Consider the following 27,196-nt stretch of genomic DNA (forward strand, 5'->3'; position numbering starts at 1 on the left):
CAAGAACATTTCTAGCATAGTGTGCTTGTACTAGGAGAGTGGGGGGGGTATCTGTAGCTTAGAGGGGTAAATGAGTGCAGGGGTTAGGCCCAGAACAAAGCTCAAAAAATAACAGAAAGAAGGACCTAAGGCCAAAGGCAGCACCATCCACAGCCCAGAATTAGAGCATATATATATATATATGTGTGTATATATATATACATATATACACACACACACACACATATATATAATGTATGCATTTATGTATATATATATGTGTGTGTATATATATGTATATGTATATGTATATATACATAAGCAGACAAAGGAGAAAGAACCCAACCATAGACAGTAACTATGGGAACAGAGAAGACTGGGGTTCATCTTCAGAGGAGGACACTGAAGCAAAAAAGGCCTCTCCTACTTCAAAGAGTGATGTCAAATGGTCACCTGACCAAAAAGAATTCACAGAAGAACTCAAAAAAGATTTCAAAAATTAAAAAAAAGAGATTGAGGAAATAGTTTTTAAAAAGTAAGAACAACCCAATAAAAACTAGAATATTATGAAAAGAAAGTCAATCAGATAGAAAAGGAGATTCAGAATCTTGAGGAAGAAAATAACTCCTTGAAAATTAAAATTGGGCAAGGAGAAGTCTGCAAAGTTATCAGAGACTAGGAAATAATAAAACAAAATATAAAGAATGAAAAAAATAGAAGAGAATGTGAAACATCTCATAAGAAAAACATCTGATATGGAGAATAAATCAAGAAGAGAAAACATAAGAATAATTGGACTACCTGATAGTTACAATAAAAAAAGAATCTTGATACAATAATACAAGAAATAATTAAAGAAAATTGTACTGAATTGCTAGAACAAGAGGGAAAAAGTAGAAATAGAAAAATCCACCTATCACCACCTGAAAGAGATCCATTGGAGGAAAACCTACAGGAATGTCCTAGGAAAATTGCAAAACCCCCAGCTCAAGGGTAAAATATTCTGAGCAACAAGAAAAAAGAACACAATACAAATATGATGGGGACATAATTAGAATTACACAGGACCTAGCAGCAGCTACAGTTGTAACATTATATATAAAAGAATAAAAGAACTGGGGTTATGGCCAAAAATATCACATCCAATAAAGTATAATGTTGAATGAAATAAAAGGATATTCCATGAATTGACAGACTTTCAGAATTTTATTGCAAAAAGACCAGAACTTGATAGAAAATTTGACATACAATATCCAAGAGAAATATAAGGTAAACATCAAAGACTAAGTACAAGGGATTCAATAAGAGCAAATTGTTTACTTTTTATAAGTGGAAATGTAAACCGCATGTCTAAGACTGTCATTAGTAATTGGGTAGTTCAAAAGAAAGAGTGGGATGTAGGAAAAGTTAGGAAGAATAATTACCTCAATACCCAGATGAGGTGGGAGAGGAAGAACTGATAGAGAGGAATTAGGTGGAGGAGGAAGGCAGGTATCTCTAGATCCCTACTCTCATCAGAAATGGTTTAAAGAAGGAATGGTACATGTATTTCTAGAAGGATATACAAGTCTTCTAAATTCAGAAAGAAATAAGAGGGTAAGGGGATAGGGAGGTGGGAGAGGATATGGGAAGGGTATGGAAGAGGATAATGGAGGTACAGAAGGGTGTTTAGATTAATGAGAGTGGGATAAAGAGGGAACAACATACATATTTAGAAGGGTATAACAATCTTTTAAATTCAAAAATAAAAAATAGAGTAAGGGGATAGAGTGGAGGAAGAGAATTAGGGAGGGCTTCTTGGAGGGAGGGTAGGTTAAGGAATAAGAGGCCAAGGTACAGGTAGCAGTAAAATAGAGGAGTGAGGAGGTATAGGAATAGGATTAGAAGGATATTGAGGAAAAGAGGAAGGAGGAAAACACAATGAGTAATTTTAGTTTAGAATGTGAATGATGATAGAATCCTAATAAAGTTGCCCCCAACCCCAATATTCTAACTTCCTTATGGACCCCACTGAACAGTAGGCATACCCTGATTTAACCACAAAATCTGGCTTTAACAACACCACAGGCCTTCAGACCCAATACATCCACTGCCCTTAGTGAGCCACTTCCCCCAAACCGAATTCACCTATTTGAATGGGTGTGTTCTTGTACTCAACCACAATCACTTCTTCCATTTAGCCTATACTTTCTATTATGTAATTGCATCTTTACCCTATAAAAATCCATCTTGTTTTCTCTGAGGTTGTTGGTTTCTCTTGGAACCTAGCCTGCTTCTGAGGCATGTCAATCTTCAGTAAAAGCCTGTACTTAAATTAGAGGTGATCTGACTCTGAATTCTCTGAGATGGTGCAGACACAACACACAATGAAACCCCAACAAATGGGATGAATTTACCTATAAAGTGTATGCATCTGTACGTCCAAGGTTTTATCAGGGTAACCAACTGCTTACACCTTTCAATTCATGTCAAAGCCTGTTTAGGAGGCATTAAGACACATACTGTTATACCATTAAGATATGGTGTTCAAAAGTAGCACTGGAATATGGCAAAAGAGCATGGATTGGAAAGGCCCATGGGCAGAGAGAGTATTTATGTTGAGAGATTTGGTGATTGTGTAGGAGTGGGTTCACCACTGGCATATATATATATATATATATATATATATAATCATAAATCTATAGCTGAAAGTTATCTCAGGTGCCATTTATTCTAACGTTCTTGTTTTTTTTCCCACAGGATGAAATTGATGTCCAAAACATGTAAGTTATTTCTTTGAGATCACGTAAATAGTAAGTATCATAGGTAGAATTTTAACCCAGCTCCTCTGACTCCAAAGTCTATTTTCTTTCCATTGAATGATCTGCTTCTACCCAAATCTCTTATAGAGATATAAAATTATAATGAATAGAAAGCTCTCTGAAAAGCCAGGAGGACCTGAGTTCAAGTCCCTCCTCTCAAAGCTGTGAACTCCTTGAGGGCAAGGACTGTCTTTTGCCTTTGTTTGTATCACTTAACACAGTGTCTTATGCATAGTAGAAACTAAATAAATGTATATTGACTCACTGACAAATACTAGCAATGCGACTTAGGACAAATGACTTAAATTTTCTGTGCTCTGACCAACTATAGAAGATTATAAGTTGCAGAGAAAATAGAAGCCTGCATTTTTAGGAGTCTGCTCCCCTGAGAGTCTTTTACATCAAATATGTCAAACATGGCACACACTCTCCCCAGTGTAGCCCAAACCAGATTAAAAGATAATTGGGAAATATTTAACAAAATAAATAAAAAATACAATGAAATATAGATAATACCACATTTTAAAAGAAAGTCAATATGAGGCCTGCAGAAATCCTTTTTTAATGGATTAGTGGACCTTATTTGAGTTTGATTCCCCTGTTCTACACCAGTGAAATCATAGGCACAGTCCTTCTACTTAGGAGTGAGTTGAGGGGTTGTATATATGTAAGATAAGGTATATGAGTGAGTAAATGAGGAAGGGACTTGGTAAGTGTGCACAGGAGGTAAATCGAGTGTCTGGAAAGGCATTTGTACAACTGGAGCTCTATTTACATTGAGCCCTGAGTCAAGAGAAACTGTATAACTTTGATTCCTGGTGTTTTTGTTTTTGTTTTTCCCTTTTCTTCACTTCTCCACGTGTTAATACATGTTGTGAAGAGTGATGAGGGAAGGCTATTAATTATTTTTGGTTTCATATCATTATTTGAATGATTATTGTGTGAGTTCCCCTTGAATTTCCACAAGGGAAGATAAAGCACGATCAGGGTCAAAAGAGAACCTAAGATTCAAGGTGTAAGTGAGTCTAAGAAGGTCCGTGACAGTGCAGAAGGCTCATTATTTTAGATACTTCCTTCTGTAATCACAAAGCCTTTGCTGTCTTCTGCTTCTATAGCACACAGAGTTAGCCAAATAGAACTGGGCAAAAGGGAGGCACCCCAAGATGCCCCCAAAGGCATCTGTTGACTTTCTATTATTTGCTAGTATTTCACATATGTTACATTATATTTAGTTTCAATGCAATGTGTTATATTTCTTCACTGGGGCATGATTGGTTAGAGATAGGATGGTATAGAGGAAAGAACAATAAACCGGGATCAAGGAGACTCTATTTTTCACTTGTGTTTGTCATATTACTTTCTTTGGAACTGTTTCTTCCCCTCTCAACTATGACTGTGAGGGACTGTCTGATGTTGACTACTGCCAGGTGAACGTTGTGGCAAGATTGGGGTAGAATCTGGGTATTTGGAAGTCGAGGCAGGGGTTGTGGTAGGCGGAGTTGTGGTGAACTGGGATGGGCTGGGTACGGAGAAGCCCTGAGGCAGTGGTCAGTGCTATGTGAGATAAGCTGGGTGCAAGGAAGTAGCCGGAGCATGCGCTCCTGAGGCAAGGGGCGGTGCCACGTGGGAGTGGGACAGCAGAGGATGAGTTCCCTTTGCTTAGTCCCCTCCCTATATGCAATGTCAACCCCAGACGCCTACTTCCTGTGACCTTCCTGACTTCCTGGGTCCCTTTGTGTAGCACTGACCCCAGACGCCTCCTCCCAGTATCTGGACCTGACTTCCTAGGTCACATACTCTTTGTCTATGCACTAATCCCAGACGCCTCCTTCCTGTATCCGGTCCTGGCCTCCTGCGTCACTCCCTCTCCCTTGGTGCGCTAAACTCAGACAGCCCCTTCCTGTATCTGACCCTACAATCATTGATTAGTAGGCGGGCTGAGGAGGAGGGGCTAAGTAGGTACTGAGAAACGGTCGTGGTCGGGAGCGCTCTCTCTTTGCTCCTGCTCTGTTGCTCTGGCCTTCCTGCTTGGCCTTGCTGTGATGGCCTCTGAATAAAGCTCAGGTGTTGGCAGCCTCCCGATGGGTCCGTCTCTGTGTGTGTACCCGGGTAGGCTCCGAAGACTGGTGAATATGACTCTGGCAGCCTGCTCCTTATAGGAGCAGAGTACGGCGCGGCTGGCACAAGGTCAGAGAGGCTGGTACATATGACATTGTATTAGATCAATAGTTCCCAACCTTTTTAAGTCTGAGAACTCTATTTTGACATTGAAATAATTCTAAGACATGAGTAGCCCCAGTTTCCTCATCTTTAAAATGGGAAAATAATAGCACCCGTCTCACAAGACTGCTGTGGAAATCAACTATTATAATCAACTAATATTATACATATATGTATATATATATACACACATATATACTTACACACACACACACACACATATATATGTATATATTTATGTAGTTTGGTGATCCTTAAAGGACATTACAAATGCCAGCTATTGTTTTTGTCATTATTATCCTTTCATAAAATAACTAACAACAAATAGCTACGATGAATTCAACAATCCCTGAAATGAATGGATGCTTTATAAGTCACAACAAAAGTTACATATATTTGAAAAGTAGTGAAACATTATTCACTTTATCTACAGAAAGTTCATTTATTTGTGAATACATCAACTACGTGCAATACTTAGGTATTCTCCCTTCTCCGCCTTCAGAAATAGGAGACACGCATCATAAGAACCACTAAACCAGAAGGTCTACAAAGTTCTTTCCCACTCTCATGTTCTATGATCTAATTTCCTTTCCAACACTGATATTCTCTCATGTCCCTTCCAAGTATAAAGTTCTATCTTTCTAGGTGAAGTATTTTTTTCAAAGTCAAAATTACGTTGGAACAATTGAAAGGCACCATATTTCATGAAAGGTCAATTAGACAATTTAAAAGTCAGAATGGTGGCTCCTTAAAGCAAAAAAGCCAGGGTAATTTCTTCTCTCCTTAAACCTTCCGTGATCAGGAATTCATCAGGTACGGCTGACTGCTCAGGAACACTTAATAACACTCAGCATTTATAGAGCACATTCCAAACATTAGATAATACTCACTGGACCCTTTATGGAGAGTTTAAGTTTTCATTTTTCAGTTGGGAAAACTTAGCCAGAGAGGTTAGTGATGCAGACCTGTACCATAAAGGGAACTAGAGTGATAAAGCAGGTCCAGAAATCTGAGTGTGATAGCAATACAGAACCCACATTTAAAGAAGTCAGGGGAGAAGGATAAGTTCAAATATTAAGTGGAAGAATATATAAATGGCCTCTGCTCAACATGAGGACGTAGAGAAATAGTTTGAAAGCTTGATGGGGACTCTAGGTGCTCCCTGACAAAGAAAATTCAAATGTGATGTCATCCGACACAAAGACATTCACAATGATAAACAGAGGCAATCAAGGGAGCTCCCACCAATAGATTTGTTGAACATATCTCTTCTGCTATCAAGTGAAGGCATATCCTTTGTTAGTGTAGAAAGATCAAGGAGTATCTCTCCTGATTGGGATTCAGGCACAACAGCTGTCCACAATGATTAGGTGGCCAGGATTCAAGGGGGTGCACTGCTCTGGTCTGAGAAGCCACCTCCCTGGGCTTAACAGTCAATAAAAGGGACACCACTCAATCTTCTCACCTTTTCCCCAAGTGTTTTGTTGAGATGAGTGTAAAGAGAAAAATGCATTTCTCCTTGATCCCTACCTATACTTTCAAGAATGATTGATGTCAATTTGTAGCAGAAGCACATGGCAAGAACAGAAGTATTTGCCCATACACTGTTAGAGGAGGGTTATCATTCATTGTCCCAAATATCTCAGGCTTGAAAAATAAATGGTGTAGCCAATAGTGTGACAATCACATTCTGACTCCTATAGATGTAGCTGTTGATCCCTGGCTGATTGTCTGAGTAGTTCTATGGCCCAAAGATTTTTGGCTACAGTCCCCTCAGAGATCTTCACTATCTTGACCCAAATCATGGCAAAACCATGAAGCAAACTCTCTATACGCTTTGAGTTTACCACAGCTCCTGTTGTAGCAACCTCTTCCTACACTAAGGGGCTGAACCTCAGATATCTGGGGATTGGTAAAGATGGTAAAGAGATTTTCATAAAGCTCAGTCCCAACTGTCTCACTCACTACTTTATTAAATATATTCCAATGACTCCCTATGGCTTCTTAGGTCAAATATAAACTCTGATTTTCATTTAAAGGTCCTTCACAACATGATTCCAACCTATCTTTCCAGTTTCACTGAACATTCTTCCCCATTCTTCACTCTATGATACAATCAAACAGCCCTTCTCTCTATTTTTCTCATATGATACATCGTTTCTCATTTCCATGTTTCTGTCCTGACCCTCCTCCATCCTAGAATATATTCTTTCCTCAATTTTTTCCTGTTTCTACTTCATAGGATCCTCACTTCCTTCAAGGAAAAACTAATGTGTCATGTTCTATTAAAGCCATTTCTGATGCCCTTCCTCCTAACTACTTCAAATTTAAATATTTTGCATTTGTTTAAATTTATTCTTCTTATATTTATTCTGTATATACTTATATATGTACTTATCCTCTCCCCTCTTAGAATATAAGTCCTTGAGAGCCACCATTCTGACTTTTGAAATTGTCTAATTGACTTCTAGTGACATTAGGTGCTTCTCAATTGTTCCAATGTTAAGTCCTTAATAGGGATTATTTCATTCTTTGTATTGTATCCCTGATACCAGCCACATAGCAGGTCTCAATATAAACTTTTAGATTGATTGATTAATAAAAAAATGTGTCATGAGCAGTTCAACTCTTTATTCCCTATATTTCTGGGGCCCAGATTGTACTGATATGAGTGGAAAACAGAAGAATGAAAAGATGGGCCTACTCCATCAGACTATATTTCTATATAAGCAGAGTAATAAAGTATCTGGAAGCCTGACCCTACTTCTCTCCCTCCAGCTATTCCATAAAGAAGAGCAAAATGAGTTTAATGGTAGAGTGTCCCAAGACCTCAGCAATGCCCAGTGGTATTGGGTAAGATATTTGCTAGCTTCATCACTATACCTCAGCTGCCTTCTCTCCCTGGAACTTCCCTCACTGCCTATAATCTACACACACTGGAACATTCTACTACTCCTGCAGTGCCCTTCTCCACCTGGTGAGTTTCTCCCAGAACCTCAGTTTTTAGGGAGGACTTCAGTCATCTTTCATACCTTTCCCTGCTCTGCTTTGGACTCTCTGGACTTCACCACCATGACCCTGGCCAGTTAGGGTATTTTCCCTTGCTCACTACTCCTGCTTTTCAGCTGGCTCATGTGTTATCTTCACCCATTAAAATTTAAGTTTCTTGAGCTTAAGTTTAGTCTTTTTGCTTGTATTTATCACCCTTGAAATTAGCACAGCACCTGACACACAGCAAGTGCTTAGTAAATGCTTTTTGACTGACTATACTTGTTTATCAACAATTGTTGAAAGGAAAGCAGCAACTACAGATCCAGAGATGAATCTTTCTCTAGAGTCTTCTTCCTGGCCCAGAGGTTCACCAGTCATTAAGGTTTCATGTGGAACCCAGACATCTAGCAAGTACAAGACTTTGTTCTAGAGTGAACCACCCAACTAAGCGTCATTTCCCTTTTTATTTCCTGCAACCAAGGACACCTAGCTACATTTAGGGCAATTACATGGTACAGTTGATAGAATGCTGGGCCTAAAGTCAGGAAGACTCATCTTCATGAGTTCAAATCTAGCCTCAGACACTTACTAACTGTGTGATCCTTGGCAAGTCACTTAACCTTATTTGCCTCAGGTTCTGTATCTGGAAAATGCAAAAGGAAATAGCAAACTACTCTATCCAGAATCTTTGCCAAGAAAACCCCAAATGGGGTCACAAAGACTTTTTCATGAGTGGAATGACTGAACAACAACAAAAACAACAAAATATACTTTTAATTGTACCTGGGATTCCTATTGTGTAGTTTCCTTACAAATATTTTTATTAAAATGCATTTTAATAAATGTTTTTGAGATCATTCCAGAATAGCAAGCCTTAATAAATCTGTTTCAAGTATAGATTATTCTAGAACATTAAGGAGATGTGATCTATAAGATGAATTGGTGGCCCTAGCCATTCTATCATAGGAGGTAAAAGGCCTAAAAGAGCAAGATTTGCTAAAAAAAAAAAAGTCTATACTTAAACCTAAGGAACACTATTTTAAATGTTCTTGGGCAGAAAATCTGGCCTGAGATTGTTCCAGACTGTTACTGTTATTATTATTTTTTATGATGCGTTTATACTAAAAAGTTAAATCTATTCTGTGAAGAATTTAGCTCTTTATTCATTAAAATCTTATCTTCTGTATTCATAGTTATTTTTGAGGTGTTAGTTTTCTTGATTCTAGATGCCAAAATGGTCACAATCAAGATGGCACATTGAAGGAGCAAGGAATAGTATAAGAGTGTTAGTTCTAATTTCCCTTGGCAATATATTGACTGAGAAGTGACACCAAGTTACCATTTGCTACAAAATGATTAAGGAGGTAGTAGTCCCATGTGCGTCACACACTGAGGATATGACTTTCTATTGTGAAATTGATTCAAAACTGAGATCCCCGGAATCATGAAAACTGGATTGAAGAGGCTGTTTTCTATTTATTAGCAAGGTAGAATCTCTGATTCAAAACAAATTCTTTCTTGGAAAAGAAGCACCACTTCCCTAGATCTTCAGAGTTCATAGAGATTGGGATTTAAAGTTACATTTTTTTTATGTTGGGGAAGAGCTTGGGGACAGCTTTGGATCCACATAAGAAGAGACTTGACTAGAAATATATAACTGAAATAGACTATAGTAGGCAGAGATTCAAAATTTAATTGAAATGAGGTCTTTCTTTTGACCTTTTTTTTTTTTTTTTACCTTAGATTGATCAGGGGAGTAGAGGTCTATCTCTGTTCTGTCTCTCATGGATTGATCAATAAAAAGTATCATGGTTCAATGAAGAACATAGTGGTCCTTTAGTTACTGTTCAGGCAGATGTGGATAGAAATTCATTCTTCTGGCAGACAGAAAATTTAACAGAAGTCTTTTCATATATACATTAATGTATATGTATGATATGTATGTATGTATATGTGTATACACACATGTGTATATGTATATGCATGTGTGTATATACATATCTAGGTGTGTTTATGTGTGCATGTATATGTGTGCATATGTATGTGTGTATATATATATATTATATATATGTATCTATCCATCTATCTATCTATCTATCTATCTATCTATCTATCTATCTATCTCTCTATCTATATATCTTTTCTTTTCTTCTCTCTCTAACTAGGCCCAAGAAGTCCTTGTGGCTTAATATAAAGGCAAACCCAGCTGGATCTAAAGGAAATTTTCATCTTCCTTTAAAAATAACTATATACATATAAGTAGTACCACATATTTAGATATACAAGGAACTTTAAAGGCCATGTTTTCCAAACCCCTTCTTTTTAAAGATGAGGAAACTGAGGCCCAGCGAGGTTAATTCACTTCCCCAAGATCATACAGGTTGTAAGCATCAGAAGCAGGATTTGAACCCAGTTTCTCTGAGTCCAGAATTGGTTTTCTTTCCAAATTACGGGCTTAATAATTTTAGTATTATTTTAATGACTCCACTTACATCACATAGCATAGACCTCCTGTTGGGTTTTTCTGGGAAAACAAGGACAAAGGTCTCGGAGGATGAGCATTCATAATGGGTTGTAATCTGCATAGTTGAAGGGAGTGTCCACATCTTTTAGGTCACAGATCCATCAGAGTATTAGAGTAATTGAGAAGTCATTTTTGACTTCTCAAAAATGATTGAATGATTATTTAGATCTCTATATATCCTGGGACTGCATGTTCATTTTTCAGTTGAGAATTTCCTTTACAGACGCATTAATTCTGTGTCTCTCTCTCTCTCTCTCTCTCTCTCTTTCTCCCTCTCTCTCATCTCTCTGTCTCTGTTCCTCTCTTCTGCAAATTGTGACAGTATCTTATGTTCATTCACATTCCTAGTACTCTAATGGCCAATCTCTAAGATTCCAAGAGCACTGGCCCTCAACAGGTTGAAATCAAATTTATGAAGAGGAGGAAGAGAACCAAGAAGAGAAGAGGGAAAGTTGAAGAAGGATATTTAGCAATTGTATAGGAATCACATTGGAATAGTTTAGATGGCAACACATATTAAAAATATTTTTCCCGGTAAGGGGGGAAATTAAGAGCCAAGAATAGTTATTCATTTTTCTATAATTACAAGTCAACACTCAGGTCATGGTGTAGATATAACTACTTGTATCTTTTTATCCTTGTACTCCAGAAGATGTAGTATGTTGTGGTTGATAAAGAGATGCACTCAGAGTCAGGAAGACTTGGATCCATATCCTGCCATTGACAAATACTGAAAACCTGAATAAGTCATTCCAGGAAAAGTATCATGCCATTGAAATCAAAAGTCTAGTAAAAACAGAAACAAAAACAAAAACAAAACACAACAAAACAACAACAACAACACAAAAACAAAAGAAACAACAACATCAAGAATCCCCAGAAAATCAACCTTAGACATTTTGGGCCCTCATCATGCTCAGCTTCTCTCTCTTTCTCTGTCTCTGTCTCTGTCTCTGTCTCTGTCTCTGTCTGTCTCTCTCTCTCTCTCTCTACCCCCATGGGGTATCTTGAACCCAACTACTTAGACTTGGAGGTAAAAATAATGAGACTGGGGGGGCAGCATGACATAGTAGATAGATAGACATTTGGAGTAGGATAACAAGTTCCTAGCCCTCTGACTCATACTATGTGATCTTGAGCAAGTTATTTAGTTTCTTTAAATCTCAACTTCTTCACCTAAAATGGAGAAAATGTTATACACAATATCTACTTCAAATCAGGCAATGTGCAAAAACCACTTTGCAAAACTAAAATCACTCTTTAAATCTTAATTATTTTCATTGACAATCAGAGATTGTACTATATTTTGTGGACTAAGAGAATTTGGGCATTCATTTGTCTCTCCCACCCTCATATCCGCTATGACTAGTATTTCCACTAGGAAAAATAAAGCCAGTTGGAAAAGAAATAGATGACTTTGCAGTAGGCAGCTTTGACTTTAAGTGGAAAATGACTCATGAAAAATGAAGCCCATATGTTTCTAGTTATAATGGTTTGTCTAAGAATCCTTTGGAAGTATGGCTTTAATGTCTTTCCAGCATGACTTCTCAAAAAGGTATTAAGAACATAATTTGGTATCATTGTGGACATGATTATTATAGCTATAGAATGGGCTAACTAGGATTTACTCTACCATGGCAGTCATCGCATCAGTAGTAGTAGAGGCCACTGGCCTACATCAGAAGCATAGTCATTTGCAACTCAAAGACAAAGGAATCTATCAATGAGGGAAAGCATTTAGTAAACAACATCTGGTAAAGAACAAATGGGTAAAGAGAGTAATGTACTCAAAAGGGGACTAAATTTGGAGTCAGGAGACCAGGGTTTAAATTCTTCTTTTGAAGTTTAAATAGCCTTTTTTCTAAATGGCTAAAATAGAAATATGTTTTGCATAACTTCTCATGTATATTGATATCATACCACTTGCCTTCTCAATGAGTAGGGGAGTGATTGGAGGGAGGGAGATAATGTAGAACTACATTTTTTTAAAAGAATGTTACAAATAAATAATACTTTGAAAAAGAAAAAATGTTTAGTAGCTATGTGAACACAACAAAGTGAGTTTAGTTCTCTGAGTTTCAGGACCTTCACCTATAAAATAGAAACAATAGATATATAACCTTCCCCAGAGGGTTGTTTGTGAGAGTAGCACTTGGCAAACCTTAAAAATCTAAAATAGAATAAATCATGTTTGTGTAGTATTTTAAGATTTACAAAACACAGCCAGATCAAGGAACAGTGAGACTAAAAAGCTGTTTTTGAAAGGTGGGCATGAGCAAAGGCACCATCCCAGTTCAGTGAAGACAGATTAGAAAAATGAAGTGAACACTGCGTCAACAAAATCAAAGAGAAACTTAAGAAAGCACTGTCTGCAGGGATGGGTAGAAGTAAAAACCAAAGACAAAAGTAGGTAGGAAGCCAAGGTAGGAAATGGAAACAGCAAATTGTACAATGACAGGTTCTATGAGCATAGGGGCTTTATGAACAGCTGGGGCAGTGTAATGGCCTTGTGCTTCTCAGTCTCTGTCTGCACTCTGGAACTCACAATTCTTTAAATTAAGCTGAATTGACTTCATTTGCATGAGTCCAATAAAGCTTCCTAAAGTTTCCTAACTCACTGGTATGTTTTGACTTTTTGCCAGATTTCTTCTTGGGTCTCTACAACTCATTTTTTTCCCATAAGAAGATAAGACAATATTGAAGAAGTAGTGTTGCTGACTTTGAGAACCATGGATCATCTTTTCAAGCATCCAAACAATAATATTTGTTGACCACTACAGGCAGATCAACATATTTGTTCCACAGGAGCATTAAAAGTCAAGTCAACAAGCATTTATTAAGTAAGTATTCTGTGCCAAGAACTGTGCTAAATATGGGAAATAAAAACATTTTTAAAATATTTTTTTTTATTATCAAGGAGCTCAAAGTCTGAAAGAGGAGACAAAATGAAAACAATTATGTAGAAACAAGATTTATACAAGTTAAATTTTAGATAATTATTAAAGAGAAGAGACTAGAATTAAGAGAGGTCAGGAAAAACTTCTTGCAGAGGATGGGATTTTAACTGGTTCTTAAAGAAAGTCAGAGAAGCCAGGAGGTAGAGATAAAGAGTTAGATAATTTCAGGCATGGGGGACACATCTAGTGAAAGTGTACCAAGTCAGGAGTTGCAGTGTCTTGTTTGAAGAACAGCAAGAAGGTCAACATTACTGGATTGCAGAATACACAGAGAAGAGTAAAGTGTAAAACTGGAAAGGTGTGTGTGTGTGTGTATGTCTGTGTGTGTGTGTGTGTGTATATGTGTATGTATGTATGTAGGTAAATAGGTAGGCTGGTTGTAAAAGACTTTAAATACCAGAGTATTCTATACTTGGTTCTGGAAGTGATAGGGAGCCACTGGAGTTTATTGAATAGGAAGGTGAATTGGTCAGACTTGCACTTAGGAAGATCAATTTGACAACATGGAGGATGTATTGGAGTGGGAATAGACTTGAGGCAAGGAGATCAACCAAAAAGTTATTGCAATCATCCAGGGGTGGGGCGATGAGGGTTACATCAAGGTGCTGATAGAGTCAGAGGAGAGAAGGAGTCTTATATAATAGAGATTGGGAAGATAGAATCAATAATACTTGACAACTCATTGGTTATGTTAGGTGAAAGTGAGGAGTTGAGGAAGATACCTAGGTTGTGATTGAAATGGTGGTCATGCCCTCAAGAGTAATAGGGATGTTAGGAAGAGGGAGATAGGCAATGACTGACAGTGTTAAAGAATTCAGAGGTCAATAAGGATAAGGACTGAGAAAAAGACATTAAATTTGCCAATTAAGAGATTATTGTTAATTTAGATCAGGTCAAGAGTTACAAAGCAGTTAAGATAGTGAGAAGAAAAGAGTGGAGGTATCGACTGTAGATGGCTTTATCCAGGAGTTTACCCATGAAAGGGAGGATAGATATAGGATGATATTCCTCAGGGAGAAGTGAAAAAAGTAATAGATGGTCTTTGTGTTTTGGTAACTAGTGGGGTACAGAGAACACTAAAAATATGTAATCTATGTTCAATATGCTTACTAGACTATGCTGATGAATATAAAGATCATAAAAGATGATCTTTGCCTTCAATGAACTTATAATCTTGTTGCAAAAGAATGGTATTTATATAAATTTATAAAGCTTTTCCATTAGTCTATTTTTGTATGCATGCATATAAAAGGGTTTATGTGGTTATATAAGGGGTGTATAAATTAAAGGTGTGGTTATATAAAAGATACATATATACATGCATATACATAAATATATATGTACATACATATAAAAACAATACACAATGTACACATGCACACACACATTATACACACACATTTGTATATGTGCTGCAAGGTCTTGATTTTATCACTTTGAGTGGATAAGATAAAATAAGATAAAATCTCCTCTTCCAGGAGATACAACCATATAACAGGTGGTGGTCTTTATGAGTTAAACACAATTTAAAACAAAAGCATCACTCACTGACCAGGTTTCTGATGAGTTTCACTTCATTTATCTTGGCTTTGCTTCACTTCCATAGATAGAAACTCAGACAATAGTCACACATTTCTTTTTCAGGGCTTATTATAGGAAAAATAGCCTAATCTCTGACCCGTTCAAATTAGGCTTGTTGTTCAGTCGTTTCAGTTGTGTGCAACTCTTCCTGACCCCCTTTTTGGGGGTTTTCTTCACAAATAATGGAGTGGTTTGCCATTACCTTCACCAGCTCATTTTACAGATGAGGAAACTAAGGTAAACAGGGTTAAATGACTTTCCCAGTGTCACTCAGCTAGTGTCTAAGGCCAGATTTGAACTCAAGAAGGTGAGTTTTTCTGACTCCAGGTGTGGCACCTGATCCACTGTATCACCTAGGTACCCTAGCAAGTCCAAGTTAGGCTAAGTTTTCCTTAAAATAAGTTGAGGCACCAGTGTCTCAGATAAGGGCCTCATGTCTAAAATACTTAGAGAACTAAGTCAAATTTATAAGAATACAAGTCATTCCCCAACTGATAGATGGTCAAAGTATATGAACAAGTAGTTCTCAGATAAAAAACTTAAAGCTATCTATAGTCATATGAAAAAATGCTCGAAATCACTATTGGTTAGAGAAATGCAAATCAAAACAACTCTGATACGCCACATCACACCTATCAGATTGGCCAACATGACAAAATAAGTAAATGATAAATGTTGGAGAAGATGTGGGGAAATTGGAACACTAATGCATTGTTGGTGGAATTGTGAAATGATCCAACCATTTTGGAGAGCAATTTGGAACTATGCCCAAAGGGCTATAAAAATATACATACCATTTGACCCAGCAGTAGCATTTCTAGGATCATATCCCAAAGAGATCATACAAATGGGAAAAGGACCCACATGTACAAAAATATTTATAGCAGCTCTTTTTGTGGTGGCAAAGAATTGGAAACTGAGGGGATACTCATCAATTGGGGAATGGCTGAACAAGTTGTGGTATATGAATGTAATGGAATACTATTGTGCTATAAGAAATGATGAGCAGATAGACTTCAGAAAAACCTGTAAAGACTTGTATGGACTGATGCTGAGTGAACTGAGCAGAGTCAGGAGAATGTTGTGCACAGTAACAGCCACGTTGTGTGATAACTAACTTTGATAGACTTAGCCCTTTTCAGCAATGCAAGGATGTAAGACATCTATAAAGGTCTCATGGTGGAAAATGCTATTCACATCCAAAGAAAGAACTAAGGAGTTTGAATGCAGATTGAAGCATACTATTTGCCATTTTTTTTTCCTTCTGTTTGTTTTGTTTCCTCTTTCTTGTGGTTCCTCCTATTTGTTCTAGTTCTTCCTTACAACATGACTAATGTGAAAATGTGTTTAATAAGAATATATATATACATACACACACACACACACACACACACACACACACACATATATATATATATATATATATATATATATATATATATATATATTTATAGCCTATACCAGATTGTGTGCTGTCTTAGGGAGGGCAGGGAGCACAGAGGGGGAGAAAAAATTTTAAATGCAAAAGCTTATGGAAGTGATTGTTTATAAATCAAAATACATTAATAAAACATTTTAAAAAATTTGAGGCATCTGTTGAAACTTAATTGACCTAGAGGATTAAATGTTCAGACTGTTATCATCATTTACTCATTCCCTGAGTATAAAGCAGCCACGAAGAGCTCCTGGAATGCGCTAATGCTTGGTGGGTGGATCATACTGAGGCAATGGAGCTTCATTCAGTCAGATGAATCAACATTAGACATCTTCAAAGCCTGTACTTGTTGAATATCCTGCTTTGGCTAAGTGAATCTCATTTTATTAACTGCCATGTGAATCACAAATATCTGTTATTATTTTAACATTTAAAATACCAAAGAAATAGCCTGACCCAGACATAACTCAAAATAAGATGCATATTTGAGATCATTCTTACTTCTTAAGATTTGCTAGAGGTGGTACCCTACTGAATAATTTCAATAACCAAGAATCATACCCACATCATAATGACATGACAGAGAAAATGTGTGTATATGTGTGCAAGTATGTGTATAACATCTAACTTATATATACACTTCTATATTTGTGTACACTTGCATAGATAGATAGATAATGGATCAGATATGCATCATATATATCTATCAGACAAAAGACCAAGGAAGAGAAGAACACCAAGATATACCATCTGCCCTAAAGCTGAATGGTAAGGGACCCCAGGCCTTGCCATCTGTACTGCAACTGTAATATGTATAGCCTCCTCCCATTAGAATGTGAGCTTCTTGAGAGCAGGGATTGTCTCAGTCTTCTATTGCTATTCCCAGTACTTAGCACAGAACTAGGCACATAATATTATAAGTGCTTAGTACAGACAGTTCTTCCTTTACTTAAGTGGTCCACAGACCTCTGTGTGAAGCAATTTTTATATAAGACAATTTGTCCCTACCCACTCACTTCACTTAGGCTATTATACACAGGCATACAAAAAACACCTTTACACAAGTCATGAAATGTACTAAAATACACTCATATTAAATACTGTACCATGATAATAAACAGAATTATGAAATGAAAGGTAAAGTTAATAAACTATGCATAGTACTGTATAGTAAAGTTAACATAGTTGCACAATATGTTGCGTCTTGCCCCCCAGTGTATCTAGCTTTTGTCATTGAAGGTTGGCTGTGCAACTTTTTTTATGAAGCTATGGAAAAATGTTTGGACAGTGGCTCTCTTTTTTCCCCTCATATATCTGACACTAGCAAGCAATATTATCCTCAACTAGTTTTTGAACTTTTAAAAATCTTAAAACATTTGGATCCATCTTTCCAAAATAAGAAAAAAAAACACTCAAATGATGAAATGCTTCTGCCACCGCTTTCATTGTGAAACTTTTGATTCTACCTTGGTTCTGACGCTTTCCTTTCTTCTTTTGCAATCTTTGTAGAGAGCAGCTCAATCAGATCCTCATTCAATAGTTCTTTTCTTTGAGACTCAATCAATTTCACATCAACCACTTCTAGATCCAATTATTGTGCTAATTTTACAATCTTGTTGCTTACTTCTTCATCTTTGTCAAATCCGTGGGAACAAACTATAGGCATACTTTTTCCCCCCAGGCTTTTTTCATTCACATTTCTGTTTCGTCTTTTGATGCTTTGACAATATTCTGATTGCATAGGAAATAATATAGGATTTTCAGAAATCTTTCATTGTCAAGTCTGTCTGCATCCAAAGTTGCAATTGCCTGGGCAAAGGTAGTGGGTAAATAATAGGCCTTGAAATTCACAATCATTCCCTGATCTATAGTTTGTAATAATGAGGTAGTATTAAGGAGAAGGTAGACCGCTTTTACATTTTCATTAATATCAATCAGATAGGGAGGTTAACTCTCTGGGCATTATCCAAAATAAGGAGAATCTTGAAAAGAATTCCATTATTATTACAAAATTTCTCCACTTTTGGAATGAAGCAGTATACAAACCATTGTTCAAAGATGATAAGGACTATCCATGCTTTAAAGTTAGGGAAATAATGTACAGATAGTATTGCCTTACTGATTCCTTTCATTGGTCTGCGATATTCTGAGTGGTACACAAAAATAGGTTTTAATTTGCAAGTCTCAAATGCATTTCCTCCAAGTAGAAAAGTAACTCTATTTTTTTGGAGCTATATGCCCCAGCATATTTTTTTTTCCTCCACTGAGATGCAGGTGTGAGAAGGCATTATTTGATAAAATAGGCCAGTTTTGTCTACATTAAAGATTTGCTTTGGAAAGTAGGTTCTTTCATCTATTATTTTTGCAGGAAGTCAGGGAACTTCTTTGCTACTTCAATATCTGTACCAGCAGCCTCTCCTGACACTTGCCCATTATGAAATCCTGTACAATTTGCAAACCAGCCACTGCTTGCTGTAAACACCTGTGTTCTTTCAGGATACTTTACCTTTAAATCTTCATAGAGGCTTTGAGCCTTGACATGAATTGTCATCAAGCTTAAAGGAATATTCTTCTGAGGCTGGTTTTCTATCCACATAGTTAATAGCGTCTCCATCTCTAGAACAGCATCTTCTTTCTTTTGACAGAGAAGTGGACTTCCTGCAAGAGCTTTTTTTTTTTTTTTGCATGCTCCTTTTTCTGGGCAGCATCCTTCATTATGGTGTTTATAGTTGAAAAAGTAAGACTCATTTCACATGCTATCAATGACAACTCTTTACTTCCTCCATATTTTCTAATTATTTTCATTTCTAACCCTACTACTTGTGCTTAGAAGATGGTTCCCTTTTCCCCTCAAGAGTATGTTTGCCACCAGCAAACTACTGGTTTGGTTCACTACTGAACCAAAGGTAGAGGAATAGTATGACAGACTATCTGTAGACAGAGGGGGACTTACTTAGCAATGCTCCTCAGCTTTGTACCACTGTTTACACTGCCCACATCCACATTATAAAGCTTTTTATCATGCAACAACTCTCTTGCATGAGGAATTTTCATAATTTTTTTTGGAATGAAAATTTCTTTCAGAATTCTTTAGGCAAGCCCAAATTTGCCCAATGCAAATTTACATAAAATGAGAACTGTTGTAAATGTTTTTTTTTTATTCATTTATTTAAGATGAAACTTGGTCAGGGGACATGATGGCTATTTCCAGTATTTGGAGGGTCGCCATGGACAAGAGGGATTAAAAATAGCCACCTCCATGTCCTTGCCTAAAGTTTTTATGTGTGATAGAGGCTAGCAGGCCTAGAAATTCTAACCCTGAACATGAACCCTTTGATTCTAGAAAACCATTAACTCTGAAGCCAATGAAGCATAGATCTTGAAATTGGCTAGCTGATCACCCACCAGAGAAAAATATTGTTTTTCCTTTATAGAAGCAAAAGAACTGAGCTGAACCAGTCATGTTGCTATGCCACCTCATAAGCTTCACGCAAACATTGGTGCTTATGTTGACATGATGAAAGTTGGAATGAGCCTAGAGATTTTATTGGCCCTCAGAAATGCATCCCTTTTATTCAAGCATTATGATAAGCCTTTTGGCAGCTGTGTTTCCAGCACTCACTATTTATCTGAGATCCAGGGAGCTGATTCATATCCTAGAACAAAAGCTCTTCAGAATATTTGAGGTATTCATGTGCATTTGCTTCCCTGGTCTGATCAAAAGTTTGCCAAAAAGTGATATGAATAATGGGGAATGGGCACAAAAGACTTTCTGTGATGTAAGATTATTGGTCCCCAGCTGCAGCTAGGTGACACAAAGGATATATCTCTGGGCCTGGAGCTAAAAAGATCTGACTTACTAGCTGTGTGACCCTGGGCAAGCCACAAATGTCTCTTTGCCTCAGTTTCTTCATCTATAAAATGGGAATAATAATCACTTACCTTACAGGGTTGGTAGGAGGATTAAATCAGATAATAATTACAAAGTGTTTAGCATTTTGTTTTAACCAACTATATACCCCAGGAACAGAATTATAAACAATTGACAAGATTTTAAGAGAGGCAGATTTTGGCTCAACTCAAGGTAAATCCTCCTTACCATTAGGGAGGACTAAAAGGTAGAATTGGCTACCTTAAGTGCTAATAGGCTTGTCATCATAGAATAGGAGTTCAAGTAGGAGCTTATTACCCAATGTTTGGAGATGCTGTAGAGAACATTAATGTTCAGCTTGGTTTGGATCAAGGGGCCTCTGAGGTCCCTTTCAACTCTGAGATTCCAGATAGATACAAATCAGCCACAGAATAGTAGAATCTAAATAGACCTCAGAGGTCATCCTCAACCCACACCTGAATCAGGATCCCTTCTACAACTTCTCTGGCAATGAGTCCTCTAGCTTCCAGTAGAAAAACTACAGGGTAAAGAAACACACTATGTCTGAGGCAGTTCATTTTATTTCTGGGCAGCTCTAGTTATTAGGTCATTTTTCCTAATATCAAGGTTTAATCTGTTTCTTTGCAACTTCAGCTCGTTGTTCCTAGTTCTTCCCCTGGGAATAAATAAAAGAAATCTAATCTTTCTTTCATATAACAGTCCATCAAATGAATATTAACATTTAACATTTATGGACATTGCACCCAGTCATTCTCTTACCTAATAAAAATTACCAAATCCTTTAAGAAATCTTCATATATCATACGTCCACTTCAAATACTATCTTTTTTTTTATGGTTTTTAGTTTCCTTAGCTTTTACTATGCGTGTGGTGTATTGGTGCATAATCGTAATCCTTCTAACTAGAGGAGGCTAAGGCTGGTGAATCACTTAATTCTGGGGATCCTGAGTTGTAGTAGAGTTAAATTCAAAAAATATTTGACAAATCTAGTAAAAACATGGTAAACTCCCAGGGCTAAGGGGCCACAGACTGCCTAAGGGAAGGTGAACTAGACCAGACTGAAAAAAAAAAAAACAGAGTAGGATAAAGCTTCTCTATCTATTGAGATAGAGAAGCTTCTCTATCTATTGATGTCAAGTTTCTCTATCTATTGATGTCAGGCCCTTGAGCGGCCACTATATTTTCTGCTCAAATGAGTCAGGGAGACCTAGGCTCAAAAAAAAAAATTTTTGTTGAATGAATGAATGAGGTTTTTTTTTTCACCCAGAGCACAATACTCATGAAGCACTATATATAATCCTCTTGACTGTAAGCTGAAGGGTACAATTAAATTTCAATGATTTGTTGCACTAAACCTAAAGAAATTTGGAGTAATTTAGATATCCTGAGCCAACACTTTACCATTTAGAGGAGTCTAGAGACTTACTATATTGGTTTGGCTGTTTAAATAATAACAAGCTGTTAAAAAGCAACAGATTTTTTGATATATAATTTGTTCTAGGGCTTGCCAGCTTTTAGATTAACATGTGATTAAATACTTGTACAAAACTCTTTTCTCTGCTAAGTAGAATACAAATTTTGACTTGGAGAAATTTATTCAATGCATAGATATCACTGGGTCCACATTAACCTGCTTACTTATAAAGATATGGTGTGCAATCCAGTTCATGGCAGCAAAAGTGTTTAATGTTTAACATCTATACTAGAAAAAAGTGCATCCCAGGTCACATGACCAACAAGATGGAGGACTAGATTTTTCTCCAGGCCTTGTGAACTGCCAAAATTCTTCCCACAAGATTTATGGGCATGAGGTAAAGGAATTATAGCTGTCTGCATAGGGCAATACAAGTATCCTAAGGTGACAGCCTGTTGAAATAACAGTAGAGAATGATAATCCCCAGGTCTTAATATATGTGATAACCCAGCACCCCCACAGCCACCATACTCTGCTGTTGTTGCTACTGCTGCAATCTCTACCAACACACTCTGCCCCTGCTCTCACCACACCACTGAGGCAACATGAAGCAGATTTTTCCTCTTCCTAGATACTTGTGAGGGAGGGAAAGGCACAGGAAAGTAGAAGCATGGTCTTGCTGAGATGACGGTTTACTGCAACTCTCATATATAGAGAACTAAAGAAGAAAAGGAGCTGGAGCAGGTGACCAATGGGAGACTGCACCAGGCCTAAAGGAAAGGAGACTGGCATGCAACTGGGACCTGCACTGTCCTCCCAGAAATTAGAAGGATCAGGGACAGTGACCTATGAAAAACAGATTCCTTAATGCGAGAGGAAGCTGAGACCGTGTTGGAGTCTAGTCTCTGGAGGATCTGTAATTAAAAGGGGAGGAGTAAGAAAGTGAGTGATATGAGAATGAAAGGAAGAAAAAAAAGCCAAAATTATCAAAGATTTCAGGAGAACAAAATTCAGTTTAAAAACTTTGAATCTATGCAGATAAGTCAACAGGGAAGATTTTAAATAAAAGGGAAGATGGCCACAAGACCACTTCATCAGTCCAAACATCTCTAAATGCATATGGCAAGAAAAAGGAAATAAAACCATCACTTGATAAATCAGAGGATTATGTGGATTCCAAAGAAAACATGGAACCACATCAAGATGCTTCTGAATGGTTAAAATTTATAGTCTGCAACACAGAAACAATTGGAAGGATAGAAAAAAAAATGTAAATCCACAATACTGAGTTTCTCTAAATAACTGAAAGGGAGAACAACAATACCCAGCAAATTTGTAGTGTTTTAAGGTTTGCAAAAATGCATAACAAAGATTATTTCATACTATCACTACAACAATGCCAGAAGGTAGGTGCCATTGTTATCATCATCACATAGATGAGGAAACTGAGGATGGCAAAGTAAATTGACTTGCTTGACATCTTGCAACTAATAAGTATCTTAGGCCAGATTTGAACTTTTTTACTTCAGGTCAGGTGATTTATTTACTACACCATTTAGCTGCCTTGGTCAATGATTAATTAGGCATGCCAATATATGAAGTAAAAGACAATCTGGAAGAAAAGAAGTAAAATACAATAATATACTATATTTGTGTGTATACACAACATATAAGTAAAATAAAAAGACTTGCATACAATCAAAATATATTGATCATGAGAACGGATTATGTTTAGTTACCTTAAAGGAGATAGAACTTCCTGGAATCTCCATTTGAGGAAGCTCCCAAACCAGCTATACTTTACCTTAGTTCAGGTCCTGACTCTCCAGATTACTGTTCCACCTTGCTTCTGTGTGTGGTGTGTACTTTCTCTCTGGTTAAACCCTTGTTGTTGTTGTTGTTGTTTTTAACTTTCTATTACATGTTATTTTCCCTCATCAGAGTGTAAGCTCTTTGAAGCAGGACTTTTTGCTTTTATTTGCATTCCCAGTATTTAACACAGTGCCTGGCACATAGTAAGTACTTAATAGATGCTTTATATAATCTTAATCTAAGAACATAAATCACAAAACTTGAACAACATAATACAAAAAATAATATACAAGAAAACTGTTCAGAACTTCTGAACATAGAAAATAAAGAGCTAATTGGAAAAATACATAGATCACTTCCAGGACAAACAATAATAGCAATAACACATTCAGCAAACTGAAAGAAAGATAGTGATTAAATTTAATAATTCCAATAATAAACAGCAAATTCCACAAGCGACCTGGAGAAAACTTTTCCATCAATATAAAAGAAAAAAAAAGTTGAATAACACAAGACTATTCTATACCCAACAGAAATGGCAGAAGGAAATGGAAAGAAACTCAAGATATAATCCAAAGTTATAAAGTCTGCAAACCTAACCCTTTTCACCAGTAAACAAAGATGAACACTTAATATGAAAAGAACTGGAAGCATTCTTAGGAAAAATTAAACAGATATGATCATACTATTTCCAGTATTTCCTTTGCAAACATCTCAGAAAAAACGAATATAAGAAAGATAGATAAACACACTCACCAAGGAAAGTAAAAGTAAAAAAAAAATCTATAAAATCAACCAGAAGAACAGAAAGACCTTTAGATTTCTTTTTAAAAGTTTAAAAAAAATTAAAGAAGAAAGCTGAAGTTTAAAGAAGCAATGGCAGAGGCACAGACTTGAAACACCATGGATGACCTCTGAGCCTACAGGAGAATCAAATGTGTGTGTGTGTGTGTGTGTGTGTGTGTGTGTGTGTACATATAATACTCAACTGAAAGATTGGATGCCACATAAAAGAGGAGAAAGTAGACAGGAGAAAGAGAAAATATATATTGTCCTCACAAGGTGATAAGAAAGTCTATAAGCCAGGCACTAAACTCAAGAAAGGAGGGAGAATGACATGGTAGAGATAACTGTCGCCAGAATCTGAGTAAGGAAATATATTTGCCTTGACTTAACTCAAAGGAGGAGAGGGTGCCCCAGAGGGATGGTCTGGAAATGACAGTGAAGAGTGGAGATTAGAACTGCTACTTCTCTTATAATCAGAGGACCATGACATAGAGTAAGTACATCTAGTACTAGAGACCAAATGAGATAATATTTGTTAAGTGCTTAGCATAATGTCTTACACACAATACCTTTTTTTTCCTTTCTTACTTTCTAGGAGGATGACAGGGATATAGTTGTTGACTGAATGGTTAGTAACCTCCCTTCTTCCTTTCTGTAGGAGAGAGGTCTCCATAAGTGCTAGAAAACATAAGGACCATGAAAATAAAAGTCTAAGGCAAAAAGGAAGCGTGTTAATGACAAATAGACTTCCAAAAGAAAACAAAATTGGAAGACAGAGCTGGATGGGGAATGGAAAGGGATAGAATTGAGGTAAATGCATATTAAGAGAAATGATAATAAATCATAGGGGAGGTAAGAAGTTTTCCTGGAAGCCAATAATTCTGTATCACCTGGAAAGGCATCTGCTAGCCAGTGAACTAACATTTATGAAACACTTCTTACATGTCAGACACAGAACACCTTGACAAATCCAAGCCCGCTGAGGTAGGTTTGGTTAATCAATTCAGCAAACATTGATCATATTTTTCATATAGGTCCTCATTTTCCTACTCACCCAGCTACCATCCTCATTCAGGCCATCATTGCCTGTTGTGCCTGGGCTGCTATTTCCAAAACCTTCTTGACTGGTCTCCCTTCCTCAAGTCTTTGTCCATCCATCCTCAAAATAACTTTCAGATGATTTTTTTTTCTGAATTGTTGATCTGACTGCCATTTCCATGCTCCATGAGCTCCACTGGCTTCCTGTTACCCTAAAGATCAAATATAAATGCCTCTATTTGGCCTTTAAATCTTCACAACTTGGTCCCTTCCTACTTCTCCAGTATTCTAGAAGGACAGTTAGAGGCACAGTGGATTTAAAACAACAACAACAAACAACAACAACCTGGGCCTGGAGTCAGGAAGAACTGAGTTCAAATCAGTCCTCAGCACTTCCTGGTTTTATGACCCTGGGTAAATTGCTTAACTTCTGTCTGTCCTCAGTTTCCTCAGCTGTAAAATGGGGATGATAAAAGCACACAATTCCCATAGCTGTTGTGAGAATCAAATGAAATACTTGTAAAGCACTTAACACAGCACCTGGCCCTTAGACGGGACTAGATAAATGCTTATTTCCTTCTCTTTTCCTTCTTGCACTGTATTTCCTCTCTGTGTCCTCTATGATTCAACTACAATATCCCACTTGTAACTACTCAACCATAATACTTTGCTTCTCACATCTATGACTTTACAATATCTATCCCTAAGGCTAGAAAGCTCTGCCCACTAATGTTCACCTCTTACCTTCTCTGGCTTCTCTCAAGATTCAGCCCAAGCCCCACCTTCTTCAGGAGGCCTTTACTGGTCCATTTAGCCACTAGTGTCTTTCTCCCTCAGATTACCTTCTAAATACTCTGTAATATGGATTATACTTTGTATATACTGTCCATAAACTATGCATTCTATGTGCGTAGTTATTTACATGTTGTCTCCACCATTTGAATCTAACTTAAAGTATACTAGCTCTTGTTCAATGTGTTATAGTGGGGATTCCTTTAGCATGTGAGTTAGGCTAGATGGTGGATGGGGTCTCTTGCAACTCTGCAGTTCTGAGAGTCATAGGTTTTTTAGGAATGAAGGGATGGGTGGGTGAAGGAATGAATAAAAAGCAATTCCCTGTTCTTAAGGAACTTGCATTCTAATAGGGAGACAATATGTGTATAAAAGCATGTTGGAAAGGGAGGGGTGTTTAGATTTCTATTTAATCACTCCATCAATAGTCCCTTTCAACAAACAATATTACTAGTGATTTAATCACACTTCCCAGAGCAAGAGATGGAAAGTATGAGAAAGAGATTAGGGATAAGGGCAGTCCCTTTGCAGTGGCAGGGCAAATTGCAAATAGATGGACCCAGTAACTGGTTGAATAGACTATGCAGCATAGTCTGGAGTCTAGGGCTAGATAAAGATAGTAGGGAAAAAGGAGACAGAGGAAAAATATGTTTTGAAATTATGCATGGCTCTACATTCCTTTGAGCTGTGTGTACCAAAGAAAGGCAAAAAGGATAGCTGATAATGCCTGATAATCTGGGAAACTCAGGTGACAGCTCACAGTTAGCAATAGATCAGTTCTCCATCACAGAGAACTAAATAGCTTCACTACATCACACAAATTGCTAAATTATGATTACCTGGCAAACTCTAATAATTTACTATAAATCAGACTACAATAGGGCAAACATTTCCATCTGTGTAACTCTTCTGTACCAATCTAGCGAAGAGCTGTGGGGATGGAAGGGAAGCTGGAAATTTATTGTTGTTCTAAA

This window comes from Vombatus ursinus, unplaced genomic scaffold (genome assembly GCF_900497805.2).
Source record: "Vombatus ursinus unplaced genomic scaffold, bare-nosed wombat genome assembly UNPS02005659.1, whole genome shotgun sequence".
Lineage (NCBI taxonomy): Eukaryota > Metazoa > Chordata > Mammalia > Diprotodontia > Vombatidae > Vombatus > Vombatus ursinus.